We start from the raw sequence: 20,883 nt of genomic DNA, 5'->3' as shown, positions 1-20,883 counted from the left end.
TATCTAATGGAAAGCCAAACATCAACAGATAGCGATCGACAGACACAGGATGGATACAGAGCCTCCCTAAGGGCAAGTGTCTCTCAAGTACTTTAAAATCCAGACGACAGGCACAACTCCTCTGTCCCTGCAGGCCCCCAGGCTGGGATCAGCTGTCAATTTCCTGGTAGGAACCCTGGAGAAAGAGGCTCTGAGAAGGAAGGGGCTTTTTCACGTTGATGCGCCGGCTGGAAGAAAGATTCTGGGGGGCGACCCCAGGATCGTGACGCCGGGCCAGGGGATGGGGCGCGACCCTTGAATCTCTCCCTGCTTGTCAGCATCTCACCTGGCTCCCCGCCGGCGGCAGAGGGAGCGCCAGAGTGCCTCCATCCCGGCTGGGCCTCCGCAGGCCCCCTGCCGGGCCCCTCGGCTTAGGGTGAGGCAGGACGGCCCACGGGCGCCCACTCAGCCCGGGACGACCCAGGGCCTGCCGCCTGGCGATCCCCACGCGGAGCCCGCCACCGCCCTGCGCAGGGAATTGCGCCTCCCGGCCGCCGGTGGAGCCAAGGCCCGGCTTACTCACCCCAGGCCCCGCCGCGGCGAGCATCGCCGGGAGAAAAGGGACGCGATGAGAAGAGGCCTCAGGGGCCGCCCTGCAGCCCAAAGGAGGCTCCCGCGCGCGGGCTCCGCCCCCGGCCCACCCCGACAGTCGGCTCGGCCTTGCCCTGGAGGCGGAGCGGCAGCTCTCTTAGCAAGCCCTGCGGCTCCACCGCGGGCCAGACCGAATCCAGCTGGCGGATGGAAAAAGTAGCCGGAGGGGAAAGCGGTGGACCACTTGTCCTTTAAGTGATCTTAAAGCCTTGAGACTGTATTGCGCTAGGTGCTGGGCGCTTCCTAAATCCCCATCAATGCTCGCTAAGCTGTGGGAAGAAGAGCCAAACCTGAGCCTTCCGCGTCAAGACAAGACCGCGGAAGAGCACTGAAGAGTTCCAGGTGCCCCGTACTCTAAGCAGAAAGGATGGAAACCCATTCTGGAGGACGCATCCTTCATTTATTCCCATAGGATTCAAGCAAATACAAGTTCTCAATTTTTTTTTTTAATTACCAAGCACAGGCGGCCACATACAAGTGACAGCAGAACTAATACCCAACGGATTTAGAACCCGCCCCCTTCCCCCCCCCCCGCCCAGGACAGCAGATAGTGGAATTATTTAACACAGAATACAGAAAAGCTTGTTTTATTTTTTATGTTTAAAGAAAAAAAAAAGGATTCCCTAGAAATTACCAATTACAATGGGGATAAAGTACCATTACCTTAGAGAAATCTGGCAGATACCACCTTAACCAAGTTCTCAAAGTTAATTTCATCAGAAGTGCAATTAGGCATCACACGGGGTGATGTTCTAAGGACATGACTTCACCTTTATTGTATCCCTGACAAAAATACAGCCATGGAGCAACAATCAGACAAACCCAAATTAAGGAATATTCGACAACACAACTGGCCTGTACATTTCAAAAATTTCAATGTCATGAAAGACAAGGAAAGATGAGGAATTGTTTTAGATTAAAGGAAACTAAGGAGATTTGACATCTAAATTCCTGGACTGAAAAAAAATGCTACAAAGTATATTATTGAGACAATTGGCAATGAATATGTAGTGCGGTAGATTTAAAATAGCCTCAGGGGTGGCCTGGTGGCTCAGGCTGTCTGTTGGTTCAATTCCCACATGGGCCAGTGGGCTATCAACTACAAGGTTGCGGAGTTGGACTCCTCCACTCCAGCAAGGGATGGTGGGCTACTGCCCCCTGCAACTAACAATGGCAACTGGACCTGGAGCTGAACAGCATCCTCCACAAATAAGATTGAAAGGACAACAACTTGACTTGGGAGAAGTCCTGGAAGTACACACTGTTCCCCAATAAAGTCCTGTTCCCCTTTCCCAATAAAATATTTTAAAAATAAATAAATAAATAAAAATAGCCTTGAATTATTTGACATTCCTGTCACTGAGAAATAGAGGTCTCCCCTTTGTTTAAACCTGGACTGGCCTGTGACTGCTTTGACAAATGAAGTAGAGTGGAAGTGAAGCTATGCCAATTCTGAGCCCGAGATCTAAAAGGCAGTTTCTGCCTCCTCTTCCACTTTATTTTGTCAAAGCAGTCACAGGGCAGCCCAGATTCAAATGCAGGGGAAATATATCCCCATGTCTCAGTAAAAGGAATATTGAAGAATTCGAGGTTATTTTTAATCTACCACACTGTACATATTCATTGCCAGTTGTCTCAATAATATACTTTGTAGCAACGTTTTTCTAGTTGAGGACCACACATAAAGGAGTCTCCTTTGACTCTATTATGAGCTGAATCATATCTGCCCAAAATTCATATGTTAAATCCCTAACTCAATACCTCAGTTGTTTTATAGAATATTACTTACTTTGGGCTTGTCTGATTGTTTCCTCATGATTAAATTCCACTTATGCTTTTTTGGCAGAAATGTGATAAAGGTGATATTATGCCCTTGGGGCATCACCTCATGTGAAATGCCAGTTTATATTATTGGTGATCTCTAGAATTACTTGTTCTTTGAACCTTGGCCAACATGTAAGATGCCCAGCTACCCTGAGGCTGCCATGCTGTGAGAAAAACCACGTTAGCCATGTGGAAAAGCCAAGAGTTGCCCAGCCACCTTCCAACAGTTCCAACCCCCAGAATCACCCCCAGCTGAGGTTCCAGACGTCACAGAGCAGAGGTGAGCCCTCCCCACTGTGCCATACTTGAATTCCTAACCCACAGAATCATGAGATATAATAGCAATAAATTGTTGTTTTAAGTCTCTAAGGTTTGAGGTGATTTGTTATATAGCAATAGATCATCAAAGCAGACCATATATTATATGATAATAGTCTATCAATGTTAAATTTCTTGAATTTGATCATTGCATTGATTATATACAAAAGTGACTTATCATTAAGAATTATTTAATGAAGTACCATGATGTGTGCAATTTCTCTCAAATGACTCAGTTAAAATGTGTGTGTGTGTGTGTGTGTGTGTGTGTGTGTGTAGGGGGAGGGAGAGAGACAGAGACAGAGAGAGAGAAGTGGGGAAGGAGAGATAGAGCACACAAATGTGGCAAAACATTTACATTTGGTGACTCTAGACTAATGTATACAGGTGTTACTTGAATAATTTTTACAACTTGTCTAAGCCGTTATTTAAAAAAAGAAAAAGGATTAAAGCTCAAAGAGGAAAAAGCAATGATTAGACTACCCATTCTGGCCAAGATGAAGTAATAAGAACCACATGTACTATCCCATCTAAAGCATCTAAAAAAGAAGACAAAATACACAGACGAAAAACAACAGTTTTCAAGATTTTCTATATCAGGCAACAAAGGACAGTGATCTCTGAGAAACAGAAAACAAATAAGGTGAGTCCTATAGTTTTTTCAGCTTACTACCTTGAGAGAGTTTCCAAGCCATGGCAGAGAGAGGGGAAAGTGAGACAGCCTGGCAGACTCCCTGAGTTGAGGAGACAGAACATAGAGTTCAAGGAGATCGAAGCAGCTAGAGTTCACAGGACAGAATAACAGAGAGAAGACAGATGCACAGAGATAGAATACTAAAGATCTACAGAGAGAGTCCCCCTCAAGTAGTCATGATCAATGCATGCACGTAAGGAAACTGTCCTGGGCCAGGGCAAGCACCATCTGTGAGGATTAGAGGGAATAGTTTTTGTCATTCACACTGGGTTGGGAATAGGGCCAGTTTCCACCAGCCAGACTGGAAAAAGTCATAATTCACAATGCACTGGGTAAAATATTCAGGAAAGTCTCGCCTTGCTAATAGAGAAAAATTAGTGTTACAAAGAACATTGCTCCAGATCTGCCTACTATATTGTAAAAACAAGACCCAAAAGGACCAAACTATGTCCAAATAACTTAAGTGTCTCCAAGAACCAGTTCAAGAAGCTTTATAGAGCTACAAAAATGTCCAGCACTCAGCAAGGTAAAATTCACAATGTCTGGCATCCAAACAAAGATTGCTAGTTATACAAGGAGGCAGGAAGACATTACTGATAGGGAAAACACACTGACAAGTAATCAGTCAAAAGTGATCTAGATCTGATATAGATGTTAGAATTAACAGAGAAGAACATTAAGACAGTTATCATGACAGTATTCCACAAATTTAAAAAGTTAGAGAGCAAAGATATAAAGACCCAAATTGAAGTTTTAGAAATGAAAAATAAAGTGCATGATAATAATAGCTTATAGGACAGAAGGGGGCAAATGAAATAATTCTATTATAAGATTCTTACACTACACATGAAGTTGTATAATGTCACTTTAAGGTAGACTGTGACAGACAAATATTGATAAAAGTGAACTGGCATCTTAAGATGATTAACCATAGAGCTGGGAGGACTATGGGTAGAGCTGGGCCCTTTGTTAACTCTAGTCCTGACTTCCTATTAAACTTTGTGGTAACTTCTTGGGGAGGGATTCATATAAAACATAGAGGTCACCTTGGGAAGGCTCTCTTTCTTTTTGAACGTGGGCAGCCAGTTGAAACACTGGCTGGGAAATGTGCATTCACACTTTCCTTGGTGGTTTTGTTTCTTTTTCTTTTCCCGAATAAACCGCTCTTCTGGTGGACTACCTGGAGAATTATTTGTCCGCTCAACAATATGTATATCATAAACCCTTAAGCAATCAGTAAAGAATTATAACTAATAATGAATCAAAGAAGATAAAATCAAACCAAAAAAAGAAATTGAATTAGTCCAAAAGAAGGTAGTAAAACAGAAAAAAGGGAAAAATATAAAACAAATGAGATAAACAGAAAGCAAATAGTAAGATGATATAGTCAAACCTAACCACATTAATAACCACATTAAATTTGAATGGTATAAATACCCTAATTAAAAGGCAAAGATTATCAGATTGGATAGAAAAGCAATACCCAACTATACGCTGCCTACAAAAAGTGCACTTTAAATATAAAAATAATATAACAAATACATTAAAGGTGAAAGAATGGAAAGAGATATACCAAGCTAATACTAGTCAAAAGGAAAAAAGATTAGCTACTTTAAAATTAAAGCAAAGAATATTACCAGGGATAAAGAGTTATTTTATCATTATAAGGATAAAGGAATCAATTAATCAAGTGGAAGTAATAATTCTAAACAATTATGAACATAATAACAGTTCTTCAAAATACGTAAAATAAAAACTGGTAGAGCTGCACAAAGAAATAGATAAATTAACAATTACAGTCAGAGATTTCAATACTCCTCTCTCAATAACTGCTAGACCAACTGTGCAAAATCAGTGAGGATATAGAAGATTTAAACAACACTGACCTGATTGACATTTATAGAACACTACCCAAAAGTAGCACAATACACATTTTTCTCAAGTGCACAGATAACTATTCTGAATCACAAAACAAGACTTAATAAAATTCAATAGAATTCAAATTATACAAAGTATGTTCTCTAACCACAGAGGAATTATTAATAAATTAAAAATCAACAACTAAAGATCCTTGGAAAATCCCCAAGTATTAGAAAAATAAACAACACTATTCTAAATAACTGGGAAATGGAAGAAGAAATCAAAAGAGAAATTCAAAAGTATTTTGAACTGAATGAAAATGAAAACACAACATGTCAGAATTTGTAAATGCCATTAACACAATACTTAAGGGAAAACTTGTAGCACTAAATGTCTATATTAGAAAAGAAAGCTCTCAAATCCATGATCTCAGCTTCTACCTTAAAAAACTAGAAAAGAAAGAGTAAATTAAAGTAAGCAGAAGAAAGGAAATAATAAAGATAAAGGTAGAAATCAATGAAATAGAAATGAAGAAAACAATAGAGAGAATCAAGTAAAGCAAAGGCTGATTCTTTAAGAGGATCAATAAAATGGATTAAGCTCTAGCTAGACTAATCAGAGAAAAAGAAAAACAGAAAAAAATTATCAATATCAAGAATTAGAAACGTGACATCTCCACAGATTCTAAGGTATCTTAGAATCTCCACAGTATTAAAAGGATAATAAGATTATTATGAATAAGTTTATGCCAATAAATTTCACAACTTAGATAAAATGGACAAATTCCTTGAAAAACATAAATTACCACACCTCACACAAGAAGAATTAGATAACCTTAACAGCACTATATTTATTAACGAAATTGAAATTGTACAATTGATCTTTGAACAATGCGGGTGTTAGGGGTGCTGACCCCCTGCATAGTCGAAAATCCACATATAACTAGTAATTAAAATTCTTTGACACTGAAAACTCCAGGCTCAGACAGCGAATGAATTCTGTAATTCACTGTCTAGTAGAAATAATACTAATTCTACACAAGATTAGAAATAATACTAATTCTATACAAATTAGTATTTGTACCAATAGTAATTCTATACAAGGAAGTAATAATACTAATTCTAAACAAGATTTTCCCCATGAAAATGAAGAGGAAGAAATACTTCCCAACTCAGTCTATGAGTACAGCATTACCCTGATACCAAACCCAGATAAAATATTACAAGAAATGAAACTAAGATTAATATCGCTCATGTACATAGAAGAAAAATTCTAAACAAAATTTTAGCAAATTGAATCCAACAGTGTGAAAAAGGATAATACAACATGACCAACTAAGGTGGGTTTATCCTAAGAATGAAGGATTGGCCAAACATTCAAAAATCAAACAATAATTCACCATAAGAGAACCAAAAGAGAAAACCAAAAGAGAAAAAAAACATGTAATTACCAAAAATTGCATCCACAAAATTCAATATCCATTCCCGATAATTCTTAGCAAACTAGAAATGTGAAGGAACTTCTTCAACCTGATAAAAGACATTTAGGAAAAACCTAGAGCTAACATCGTCTTCAATGGTGAAAGACTGAATGCTTTCCCACTAATATCAGGAACAAGACAGGGATGTCCTCTGTCACCACTTCTATTAAACATTATACATAAATACAAAAACTCTCAGTATAATTTTAACATCAAATTCAACAGTATAAAAAAAGGATAATACATCATGACTAAGTTGAAATCATTCCAAGAACGAAGTGTTAGTTTAACATTCAAAAATCATACTAGTAACTAAAAAGAAAAATCAGATGAAATCATATTTCTAAAAAAGAAATAAAAGGAATTCAGATTGGAAAGAAATAATAAAAACTGTCTTTATTCATAGATGACACGATTTTCTCTGTAAAAATTCCAACGCAATATACAAAAATGTTACTAAAATTAATAAATGAATTTAGTGAGATTGAAAGATATAAGATCAATATAAAAAAATGAACTGAATTTCTATATATTAGCAATGAACAAGTGGAAATTGAAAATTTTAAATACCACTTAAATATCGTCAAAAAATATGAAAGACTTAGGGATAAATGTGACAAATAATGTAAAAGCTCTTATACTGAAAGTGACAAAACAATGCTGAGAGAAATTCAAGAGATCTAAATAGAGATATATACATTGTTCATGGGTCAGAAGAATCAATATTGTCAAGATGTCAATTTTCCCCAAATTGGTCTGTAGATTCAATGTATTTTTAATAAAAAATCCCAGCAGGTTGTTTTTCTTCAGAAATTGACAAATTGATTCTAAAAATCATATGGAAATACAAAGGACTTAGAATTCCTTAAAACAACCTTGAAAAAGAACATTGTTTCAAGAATTACTATAAAGCTACCATAATTAAAACAGTATGATATAAACATAAAGATAGACAGATTAGTGGAACATAATCAAGGTTCCAGAAATGAAACCATACATATATGGGTTTTTGACAAAGGCACAAATGCAATGCAGTGAGGAAAGGATGGCCTTTTCAATAAATAGTGCTGGAACAACTAGATCTCCCTTAAAAAAACATATCTCACCTCACACCATTTACAAAACTTAACTCAAAATGAACCACAGACCTAAATGTAAAACCAAAACCTATAAAATGTCTAGAAGAAAACATAGGAAAAAAAATCTTTTAAACTGGACTTAAAAACTAAAACTTCTGTTAAGAAAATGGAAGAATGAATCAGACTGGGAGAAATTTTTTTCAAAAAACTTGTCTGATAAAGGATTTGTATACAAAATATATAAAGAACTCTCAAAACTCAACAACAAGGAAAACAACCAAGTTTTTAAAAATGGGCAAAGATAGGAGCAGACATTTCACCAAAGAAGATATAGGAGTGCAAATAAGCATAAGAAAAAATCCTCAACAGCATTAGTCATTAGAAATATACAAATCAAAACCATCACTAGATACCTATTTAGCATGGCTAAAATTAACAAGGCTGACCATCCCAAGGATATGGAGCCACTGGGACTCTCATACACTTTTACAGGAATGTAAAATGGTGCAACACGTTTGGAAAACAGTTTGACAAGTTCTTAAAAAATTAAACATACACCTACCATATGATCCAGCCATTTCATTCCTATATATTCATCCAAGAGAAAAGAAAATATATGTCCATACAAAGATGGACATGAATGGTCTTAACACCTTTATTTGGAATCACCAAAAACTGGAAACAGCCCAAATGACCATCAAGGTTAATTAACAAACAAATTGTGCTATATCCATATGATGGAATACTACTCAGTAATAAAAACAAATGAACTATTGATAACTGCAACAACATGGATGAACTCAAAATTATACTGAGTAAAAGAAGTCAGGAAAGAAAGAGCACATACTGTGTGATTCCATTTATACAAAACTCTAGAAAATGCAAACTAATCTACAGCAAGAAAAGAAATCAAATAGGAAACAGAATAGTTGCCTGCAGTTAGGACCTGAGAGATACAAGAGGGAGGAATAACAAAGAGGTATGAGAAAATTTTAGGGGTGGTGGACATGTCCAATATCTTGATTGTGATGATAATTTCACATGTTATACATATAACCAAAACTTATCAAATTGTGCATAACACTACGGAAAAACATGGGAGAATATTTTATTATCTACAAGTGTGGCGGGTTACCTTTATAAGTATGATTCAATACTCAGAAATTATAATAAGAATATATGGATAAATTCAAAACATTAAAGAAATTGCATGGCAAAAGCATATAAAAAGTCAAAAGACAAATAAGTTTGGAGGAAATATTTATAATTCACATTACAGAAATGGGATGAAATTCCCTGATGTAAAAAAATTACAAGTCAGTAAGAAAGATCAACAAAGAATTCAAAGTTTAAATATAGTATTTAAACTTATAATAATAACTAAGAGAAAAATGGAAAATAATATAATTAACAAAGCACATGAAGCGGGAAAAAATGTATAGTCTCAGTGAGCTGTATTTCTCATCATTCATAGAATGGGGTCAACAGACACCGAATAAAATAGTCATGCATCGCATAACGACACTTTGGTCAACAATGGACCACATATACAAATGATGGTGGTCCTATAAATTAGAATGGAGCTGAAAAATTTCTATTGCCTAGTGACGTCGTAGCTAGTTTAAGATTGTAGCTCAACGCATTACTCATGTGTTTGTGGTGATACTGGTGTAAACAAATTGACGGCCCTGCCAGTCGTATGAAAGTACAGCACGTACAATTATGTACAGTAAATAATACTTGATAATGGTAATAAATGACTATGTTACTGGTTTATGTCTTTACTACACATTTTATCATTATTTTAGAGTGTACTCTTTCTACTTATTAAAAAAATGTTTACTGTAAAACAGTATGCTGTGTTTTACTGTTTGCAGCAGTCTCACACATCTCATGTTTACCTCATCTCTTTTTTCTTTTTTCTTTTTTTCAAGTGTGTTTTTCCCATCAGTTCCAAGTCTAGTTGTTTCAATCTAGTTGTGGAGGGTGCAGCTCGCAGTGGCCCATGTAGGGATCTAATGGGCGACCTTGTTGTTAGAACACTGCGTTCTAACCAACTGAGCTAACCGGCTGCCCTGTGTTTACCTCATCTCTTGATTGCATTCTTTTCTCCTGTGCTTGATTTAGTCTCAAATTGTTTTATAAATTTAGTGTAGCCTGAGTGTACAGTGTTTACAAAGTCTACAGTAGTGTACAGTAGGCCTTCACATTCACTCTCCACTCACTGATTTACCCAGAGCTACTTCCAGTCCTGCAAGCTCCACGCATGGCAAGTGCCTTACACAGGTACCTATATAGGTGTACCATTTTTTATCTTTTATACCATATTTTTACTGTACCTTTTCTATGATTAGATATGTTTAGATACACAAATACTTACCACTGTGTTACAATTGCCTGCAGTATTCAGTACAGTAACATGCTGTACAGGCTTGTAGACTAGGAGCTATACATACAGCCAAGGTGTGTGGCAAGCTATCCCAATAGCTTTGTGTAAGTGTACTCTATGATGTTCGCACAATGATGAAATCAGCTAACTTTCTCAGAACATGTTCCCTTCATTAATAGGATGCACGACTCTAGATAAATCAAGAAACAGTGGTGTAAACATAGAGTTTATTATTACAGTACTAACCACCAAAAGAATTAAAAACGAACTCTCACAGGTTTTACCTATGGGTGGTAAAACAAGGAGGTGAAAGAGATGGTTAAGGAATGAAGCAGGAAACTTTTTTCTTTTTCCATTTAACACCATTCTATACCTTATGAATTTTTTAACCAAGTGTATTACTTTTATAATAGGTATTCCTTATACAATGTTATTTTAGTTTTGGTTAATTTGGGTTTTAAAGTCTATGAGGAAAACATAATGTATCTATTTTTTAAGTTTTATGGTCTGAACGTTTATATTTTCCACATAAAGAAAGCTAAGCCAATTCCACAGCCTGTCTCCACACGGTCTATTTTCCAAAGAAACACTAACCCACATCCAAAAATAACAGAGGCAGTTTAAATCTTACTGCAGTGTCATGAAAACACTAAAGGGGGTTCCACTCATAATACATAACAAAACCTTTTAAAACCTCCTATCCCTGACCCTCTCTCAGTATCTTATCCCATATGGTAGGTAGCTGCTCCCAAATCTCGGTCCTTCTCTTCAAACCTCCACAAAACAGCTCTCACATGGACTCTCATCTCCTTTTCTCTACCTCCCTCCCTTCCCTTTCTGGGCCTATATCCTCTTCTAAGTCTCCACCCATTCAAATATAAATCAAGCTTCTCCTGATGTTCATTTCATCCCTTACCACAAGGATCTTTCTTCTTATTCTGGGAGAGCTAACATTATTGTCACGTTATTTCTCAAAGAAAAACAAATTCTAATTTCCAAAAAAATCTATCCCAAATGAACATTGGTGATACATACTGCTGGAATTAGTTACAAAGCTCTAAGTTTCTCTGCTGTAAGCATCTTATTAATGACAGGAGCTAGGTTTTATTCATCTTTGTACGTGCTGAGCCAACGACTTGCTTCACATGAAGTAATGCTTCACACACCAAACACACATTGAACTGCTGAACGGTAATTTGGAATTCAGCTTTTATGGGAGAGGGTAAGGGAGAAGAAGAGGTAAGAAACAAATATTTACTGAGTGTCTACTAGGGAGCAGGCACTGTGCCTTCATGGTGGCAATATATCTTTCTACCTTCTTTTCTAGAACAGTAATTCTCAAACGGGAGCAAGAAAACACACGTGGAGGAGTACACGTAGTTTGAAAGAGCCCTCCACGTGATGCTATTCCTGACTGTGTGTGCAAGCACACACATCATAAAGCATTCTCATACCCCTAACACATATAAACTAAGACAGTTTTACAAATAGCGATGTGTCCAAAATACCTTTTGACCTTTAAGTGTTGAGGATGGGGGAGAAAGATTAAGAGCCATTGATGGAAACTGTGTGGGTGTGTATGCGCGCTGTATGTGTCTGTGATGCATACACACTCCAAGATGCCCACTAGATGGCAAACCCACATCTCAAATGTTAACGATTACTGGGCTGCCTGTTCTGGGCATTTTAATAATTCAAGCCAAATTCCTGTAAGGCCAATATATTACATACAATTTAAGAAGTATGCAAATCAACTTTGTGATGATGGTCTTACAAATAATTCCTAGGGATAGAGGTTAAACTTATAGCTCCACAGTTCCTAGAATCTACGATGGCTTATTTTCCATGCAAAATATAGTATTCATGCAGATAAATTAAATTACCTTACTAGACCCTCTGATTTCATATTTAGGCTTCACAACAAATTAACTGTGGGACTAACGTACATGACAGGGCCAGATTCTGACCCCAACGAGTTTAACTCCAGAAGTTAGGCATTCAACAGGATGCATTTCCACCTCTCACTTAGAGTAGAAGGTAAGGAGAACTGTCAGTGCCCTTCCTCTGGTTTTGTAGCCTCCCTCTGTCCCTCCCCTGACCCCACATCACTGCCAGACTTAGCTGACACTTCACAGACTCCCTGCTCAAAATTCTCCCATGGTTCCCCACTACAGGATCAACTCTGGACTAGCACACACTAGACATGCCACCAATCTCTCCCACATCCAACACTGTCTCTTGCTTTCCATTCCCTGAACAAGACACATTTCTGTGTCTCTAGAAACGCTCTTCTTGCTGTCCAGAAAGTCTTCTCCTTATTATCTGCAGGAGCAATTAGTCATGCTTCAAATTTCCACCGTGGTCACCTCCTCTAAGATGCCCTCTCTGACTTTGCCAGGCAATCAGGCACTCCGACTTCAATGCTCTCAGCATGCCATTTACCTCATGATATGACAATTGCCAGTGTACCTGGCTCTCCACGAGGGCATGGAGATGCTGACTTTCTCACTTAGTGTCCTCAGCACCAAACCCAGTGTCTGGCATATAGAAGACACACAATAAATTTGAGTTTAAATAGTCAGACTTTACAGACTCTCTTAAAAACTCTAGCCTTGGGGCGGAGGGGTGGCTCAGTTGGTTAGAGCGCAAACTCTGGGCAACAGGACTGCCAGTTCGATTCCCACATGGGTCAGCGAGCTGTGCCCTCTGAAACTAGAATAAAGTCAATGAGCTGCCACTGAGCTCCCAGATGGCCAGATGGCTCAGTTGGTTGGCGCGTGGGCTCTCAACCACAGGGCTGCTGGTTCCACTCCTCAACTCCCTCAAGGGATGGTGAGCTGTGCCCCCTGCAACTAACAACGGCAACTAGACCTGGAGCTGAGCTGCGCCCTTCACAAAGATTGAAAGGACAACAACTTGACTTGGAAAAGTCCTGGAAGTACACACTGTTCCCCAATAAAGTCCTATTAAGAAAAAAAAAATTTTTGTTAATCTTTTCAAAGAACCAGCTCTTTGTCACTTTAATTTTTTCTGTTGTCTTTTTGTTCTCTATTTCATTTAGCTCTGCTCTGATTTTTGTTATTTCCTTTCTTCTGCTGACCTTGGGTTTCATTTGTTCTTCTTTTTCTAGTTCTTTAAGGTGTAACGTGAGGTTATTTATCTAGGATTTTTATTGTTTCTTGAGATAGGCCTGTAATGAGATAAATTTCCCTCTTAAAACTGCTTTCACTGCATCCAAAAAATTTTGGTAGGATGTATTTTCATTGTCATTTGTTTCTATGTATCTTTTGACCTCTCCTCTAATTTCTACTTTGACCAGGTTGTTCTTTAAAAGTATGTTGTTTAATCTCCATGTATTTGTGTATTTTCCTGCTTTCTTTTTTCAGTTGATATCCAATTTCAAAGCCTTGTGATCAGAGAATATGCTTGGTATGATTTCAATCTTCTTAAATTTGCTGAGGCTGATTTTATGTCCCAATATATGGTCTATCCTTGAGAATGTTCCATGTACACTAGAAAAAAAATGTATAGTCTGATGTTTTAGGATGAAGTGCTAAGATAAAAAGAGAGAAGACACTAATTTACAAAATCAGAAATGAAAAAGGGGAAGATATCACGGAAACCACAGAAATACAAAGGATCATCCAAGAATACTATGAAGGACTATATGCCACCAAATTCAATAACCTAGAAGAAATGGACAAGTTCTGAGAAACATATAGCCTTCCAAGGCTGAACCATGAAGAACTGGAAAATCTAAACAGACCAATCACAAGTAACGAAATTGAATCAGTCATCCAAAACCTTCACAAAAGCAAAAGTCCTGGACCAGATGGCTTCACTAGTGAATTTTACCAAACTTTCAAAGAGGATCTAATACCAATCCTGCTCAAACTCTTCCAAAAAATTGAAGAAGAGACAGTACTCCCTGACTCATTTTATGAGGCCAACATTACACTAATACCAAAACCGGGTAAGGACAACACAAAAAAAGAAAACTATAGACCAATATCTCTGATGAATACAGACGCAAAAATCCTAAACAAAATTCTAGCAAATCGAATACAACAATGCATTAAAAAGATTATTCATCACGACCAAGTGGAGTTCATCCCAGGGGCACAAGGATGGTTCAACATCCGCAAATCCATCAATGTGATACATCACATAAACAAAATAAAGCACAAAAATCATATGATTATATCAATTGATGCAGAAAAAGCATTTGACAAGATACAACATCCATTTATGATTAAAACACTTAATAAAATAGGTATAGAAGGAAAATACCTTAACATAATAAAGGCCATATATGACAAACCCTCAGCTAATTTCATAATTAATGGTGAAAAACTGAAGCCCTTTGCTTTATGTTCAGGAACATGACAGGGCTGTTCCCTATCACCTCTGCTTTTCAACATAGTGATGGAAGTCCTTCCCAGAGCAATCAGGCAAGAGAAAGAAATAAAAGGCATCCAAATTGGGAATGAAGAAGTTAAATTATCACTCTTTGCAGATGACATGATACTATATATAGAAAACCCTAAAGACCACCAAAAAGCTATTAGAAACAATCAACAAATACAGTAAAGTTGCTGGCTATAAAATCAACGTACAAAAGTCCATTGCATTCCTATATATTAACAATGAAATCTCAGAAAAAGAAATATAAAAAACAATTCCTTTTGCAATTGCAACAAAAAGAATAAAATACCTAAAAAAAAAAAAAAAGAAAAAAGAAAACTCTAGCCTTTAGTTCCTGGGATATGGAAGGGATATAACTTCTCCATGGAAGCCCTTGCAGAGGTGTGGAAGGGGATGAAGGAGCAAGGGACCAGGGCCAGAGAGGCCCACTCAGGAAAGCTGCAGAGCGGCTACAGAGCTTCCTTTCTCTGGCATCCCAAGAATAGGCCTTCAAAACATTGAAGTGTTGTGAAAAGGAGTCCCCCCATCCCGCACAGCACACCATCCTCTACATTCAGGTGAATCCCTGGCTGTTTTTGTAACTATTCTCCTTGACCTCTATTGGAGCTCCTTGCTGAAATGAGCATTATTAATGCCAATGCCAGGTAGAGATACAGATTTTATTTCCTGGAGCTCCACCCAGAGATTTCTTCTGAGATTACTTAAACTGTTACTAATTTGATCATTAGAGTAACATGTTCCAATGCAGGACTGAGGGTTAACTCTGCTCCTTAACTGTGTTGGCTGTATTAGTTTGCTACCACTGCCATAATAAACTATGTACCACAATCTGGGTGGCTAAAACAACAGAAATTAATTCTCTCACAATCCTGGATGCTGGAAGTCAAAATCAAGGTGTTGGCAGGGTTGGTTCCTTCTAAGGGTTGTGAGAATGGATCTGTTCCACACCTCTCCCCTAGTTTCTGGTGGTTTCTTGACAATCCTTGGCATTCCTTAGCTTATAGAAGCCTCACTCCAAACGCTGCCTTTATCATCACATGACATTCTCCCTGTGTGCATGTCTGTGACCAAAACTCTACCTTTTATAAGGACACGTCTTATTCATCAGGGACTCATCTTACTCCAGTTTGACCACATCTTAACCAATTACATCACAAATACCCTATTTCCAAGAATTTCACATTCTGAAATACTGGGGGTTAGAATTTCAACATATGAATTTTAGGGGGATACATTCAACTCATAACATCGGCCATATTTTCTAAAGCAAAAATCAGGACACGTGCATTGGCTTAATAGTAGGACAGAATGTTTGAAACCAGGACTGTCTGAGAAATGCAGGGGCTTAGGGAGGATCCTTTTTAAGAGTAAAGCCAGGCATACACATGTTACTTTGAAAGGTTTTAAACATCCCTAGGCAGACACACAATTGAAGCAGTTCTTCTAAATACCTAGAATTAGAGCAAAATCCTGTGGCTGCTTTAAATAATCAAGTTCCAGGAAATCAGAGAGCACTTCCCATGAAATCGATTCAGTGTGAGATAGATAGATGATAGATACAAACACACACACACACACACACACACACTTACTTTGAAAAAGTGCACAAGTAAATGAGATTTGTTTGCATTTGACTAGCTGTTTTAAGGATCAATATGGAGAACTAAATATTTGTGTATTGAGGATTGAAAAAGGCAGAATGTTCCCTGACACATAGTTAAGATTTTCCAAGTGCAATTTTTATTACAAACTATTAATAGCACCATTTCCCCATCACCACTAACCCCCACAAACTTGGAAACATATATCCAACAGGTATTATGAAAAACAACAGGTCTATATTATCCAACTTAAAAATGTTCACAATTTTAAGGGCACAATTATATACTGAGGGTAACATATCTGTAACCTATTATTAATGTAATTCCTGTCTTCAAACTAATTTCTGCATACAGTGTTCTCAAGATAAGAATAAAGGGTGGCCGGGTGGCTCAGTTGGTTAGAGCACGAGCTCTTAACAACAGGGTTGCTGGTTTGATTCCCACATGGGTCAGTGAGCTGCACCCTCCACAACTAGATTGAAAACAATGAGCTGCAGCTAAGTTGCCAGTGGGGCAGACAGATGGCTCAGTTGGAGAGAGTGTGAGTTCTCAACAATAAGGTTGCCGGTTTAATTCCCACATGAGATGGTGGGCTGTGCCCTCCACAACTCGATTGAAGGACAATAACATGTCTTGGAGCTGAGGGGTCCTGGAAAAAACACAATTGTGGGGACAAAGCCAGGAGTGCAGTTTCCAGGCTCTCGGCCTCACGTGGAAAGGTGCTCACTCAGGTAGTAAATGGCCATCAACTGTGATTGGATGGCCATCAGCTGTGGCTAGTTGGCCGTCAGCTGTAACCAGTGAGCCATTGGCCACTAATATAACTGCTGTGGCTACACTAGCAGAAAATGGAGGGCTAGCAAGAAGATGGTGGCTGGCAAGCGCGGATTGCAGCTAGGACAGTGGGTTGCGGATCCTGTGGCTCCTGTTTCCTGTATCTCCAACCCAGCCGTCAGCGAGACTATAGTGGTTTGACTCCCCTACCTATGGCTCTGTGGGTGTTCCTTTTTGGCCTCACCATATCCTGCGTTCTTATGTGGGGAGCGGGACCAGAGACCCCACCTGACACCCTGCATGACAACAATACTCCCCAATAAAAAAATTTTTTTTTTTTTAAAGATAGGAATAAAAACAGGTCTGGGGACACCAAGGATGTAAGAAAAGTGTGAGCCGCAATCAGAACCGCTTCCTTAAATAGCTCACCAAAAGCAATCTATCTTCTGTGTTAGGAAACTATTTCACAAGCGGCAAACTTACCCTTTCTGAAGTTTTCCAGGTTCCAAGCACTTAAATAAAAAGTATATTGTGGGGACAGAGCCCCAGAGAGCAGTTTCCAGGCTCTCGGCCTCACGTGGAGGGGTGCTGGCTCAGGTAGTAGATGGCCGTCAGCTGTGGCTAGTTGGCCGTCAGCTGTAACCATTGAGCCACTGGCCAGTAATATAATTGCCGCGGCTACGTTGAGGAGTAAAGGAGAGTCGGTCGGTTGGCAGAAAAGCACATAGCAGGTCGCACGTCGTGTGAATCCAGCCTAGTGAGACTATAGTGGTATGACTCCCCTACCTATGGCTCCATGGGTGTTCCTTTTTGGCCTCACCATATCTTATGTTCTTGTGTGGGGAGTGGGAGCTGAGACCCTGCATGACACCCTGCGTGACATATATCATCTCAAACCATGTTGGAACTGGGAATAACAGAAATAAATAGATGAAAATAAAATAAGTTTACAGTCTTATAAATGTATTTTATAAGGGACAAGGGACCACGATGGGGAAATGGAAAAAAGGACCCCAAGAAATTGGATAATGATAGAGGAAACAGAAGCATTGCTGGGTAAGAAAATAAAAAATACTCTCATTTATGTATTGAGCACCCACCCGAGTACAGGCAAAGTGCTAGGCGTTTTCCTTATCTTATTTAATCCTAACAACAAGGTAGGTATTTTGACCTTGATTTAATAACAGGTGGGGTAAGTGAGGCTCCAAGAAGCTAAGTAATTTGTCCAAGCAAGTCGACAGGCAACTAAGCGGCAGAAGCAGGCAGGGCACCCATGTCAACTCACAGCCAGTGAGCCCAGAGCTGGTGAGGGGCCTGTGGGGATCCTAGCTTCCATCAAGTGCCCCTACAACTTCTCCGTCTCAGAGGTGACTGAGCAGGAGTTCCAGGCTAGTTGAGAAGAGCTGGAGGGGGTTCAGGGGTGGGAAGTGCGGAGGTAGATTACGGGGCATCAAGGCCTAACAACAACTGTGTATTGGGAAAACAATTTTGTTCAAGAGGGCTATTTATAGGGATGTTTTTCCTCAGTCCTCCCTCCCCCCATCTCCTCCCTTTTGTGTTAAAAGGCGCCTGGCAGATTGGTAAAGGGTTACAGGCAATGCACAGGAAACTCTGGAACACAATGAGCGGGGCGGGGACAGATCCCCACCCACCTAAGAAAGTCATTTGCTCCAGTATTCAGAGACCCTGGGCGAGACAGCTGGAGCTCAGAACCGCCCCTTTGCTTCTTTTAAAGAAGGCAACATGCCCAAAGGGGTGATGAATGGAGTAAAACTGGGAGCAGAGGAGGAATAAGAGGCTACAAAACAAAACAAAACACCAAGGTAATTGAAATCAGTCAAATAGCCACATCTTCCCCTATCCTGGGGACGCCTACATTCTGTGAGGAATTCAGGTTTTTCTTCCCAAAGTTTCTGTTCAGCTTGGCAATTATAAAGATACAGAGCAGGGAGTGAGAGAAGTGATTCCAAACCCAGCTGCTGACAGGGACCCCAGTACCTACTGCTATGTCTTCAGGACAAACCCAGCCAGGCCTCTGGGGGCTGCCACTTACAGGAACAGCCCCTGGAATCTTTCCCCCTTGGGCCACCAAACAGAGGCCTCCAGCCAAATGGATCCAAATCAGACTTGGAAGCTAAGGCAAACCCTGTACAGACTTAGATGTCAGTATAATAGTGATTCAACCCAGGGCACTTGGCTCTCCCTCTGGCCTTGTGAAGTCTCTTCTCTGCCTGTGATTCTAGGAAGGAAGTTTCCCGCTGCTGTTTGGCAACGTTCAGTGCCCGAGGTGGAGTGGAATAAGGGGGTCTTGTGCTGCCTGCTTTGTGCATCATTTTTGAAACACTGACGATTCATTTAATGTTACACTGCAATAGGGGTCAAGGGTCATTGCGGCTTTTAAAAAACGCTCTGCAGAGCACACAAAATCTCCAAACCTCTGGGTTTTAAACAACATTCAATGCAAAAAAAATTAGAGAACTGAAATATTGGCGGGGAAAAATGTATTTCTGAAATAATTTCAAACTCTGTGTGCAGATGTCTCACCTAAGCTTTAATCCTAACCTCTCAACTTCTACCCTGTCATGCATTTTACACTATCAAAGGGCATTTCCTCCTAAAGGCTCTGATATGGCCTGTCATGCAGGGTGTCATGCGGGGTCTCAGCTCCTGCTCCCCGCATAAGAACGCAGGATATGGTGAGGCCAAAAAGGAACACCTACAGAGCCCCAGATAGGGGAGTCATACCACTATAGTCTCGCTGGAGGCTGGGTTGGAGACACGGGAAGCAGGAGCCACACGATCCACAACCTGCCGTCCACTTGTCTCTGCCAACCAACCTCACTTGCTAACTGCAATCCATCTCTCTGCAATCCGAAGTCCACACTCTGCTGCTTGCTAGTTCAGCCACCATCTTCTTGCTAGCCCCCATTTGCTGCTAGCGTAGCCACAGCAGTTATACTAGTCCAATGGCTCACTGGTTACAGCTGATGGCCAACTAGCCACAGCTGATGGCCATCCAATCACAGTTGACGGCCATTTACTACCCGAGTGAGCCCCTTTCCACGTGAGGGCAGGAGCCTGGAAACTGCACTCCTGGCTCTGTCCCCACATGGCCCTTGAAGTATAGAGAAGTATACTTTATCTTTCTCTAAAAAATAAAGTCAACCCTAACCAGCCCCCAATCTTATAAACTTGGAGTCATCTTGAACTCTCCTACATCTAGTTTTTAAACAAAATTTGAGTTTCTGAATTAGCAGATAGGTGGCACTGATCAATGCCATTTTATTACAAAAGTTTGGTAAGACTTCATTTTTTTGTAACCAAGTCTTTTTCCTTCTTACTATTCCCTTACCTCCTACCCTTTTGACTCCCAAATGCCAAGTTGATGGTGAAGCAAAGAAATCACATTCTCAGCTGGGAAAGTGAGGCTGTAAAGTAGTGTTTCCCAATGCTCTCTTTTCTCCCAGAGTAACACAGTCTTATAACTCAAGGAATTTAAAGGAAACTGACATACACAATGCTTAACAGAGAGAGACAGAGATTTATTGTGTATAATAATAACTATGTCTGTCTTCAACTCGTAAGTGGGGAGTGGGACCCTTTAAAGCCCTCTTCCTTCTCCATTTTCATCACCACACCTGCTTGCTCTTAGAAGTCCATTTAAAAGCAAAAGTGGCTTTCATGGTTGCAGAGGTGGTAGAGCAATGGAAGGTCAGATGACAAGTTTCAGGACCTATGGCTGGCAGGCTAAATGTTATCCCAGGTTCTAGGATTGGAAGACTGGTTAGGGTTCTTGTTCCTTCTCTCCC

At 39.6% G+C, this 20,883-nt stretch overlaps 1 protein-coding gene across 6 annotated transcripts in view; it reads right to left on the bottom strand.

Annotated features, from left to right (window-relative positions):
- B4GALT4 (beta-1,4-galactosyltransferase 4) overlaps positions 1-20,883 on the bottom strand; it is an 86,400-nt gene that overhangs the window by 26,348 nt on the left and 39,169 nt on the right. The window contains exon 1 of one of the 6 annotated variants that reach the window (XM_074331561.1): positions 563-900. The exons of 3 other annotated variants lie outside the window; for them this stretch is intronic. The gene's annotated coding sequence lies outside the window, so the exon portion shown is untranslated. Of the gene's footprint in view, positions 1-325; positions 901-20,883 lie in introns of those variants that run through there. 2 more of the 6 variants (XM_019729680.2, XM_019729681.2) reach the window with 2 other exon arrangements.

The sequence above is a fragment of the Rhinolophus sinicus genome, linkage group LG01 (genome assembly GCF_036562045.2).
Source record: "Rhinolophus sinicus isolate RSC01 linkage group LG01, ASM3656204v1, whole genome shotgun sequence".
Classification (NCBI taxonomy): domain Eukaryota; kingdom Metazoa; phylum Chordata; class Mammalia; order Chiroptera; family Rhinolophidae; genus Rhinolophus; species Rhinolophus sinicus.
This window is presented reverse-complemented; position numbering and strand designations above follow the sequence as displayed.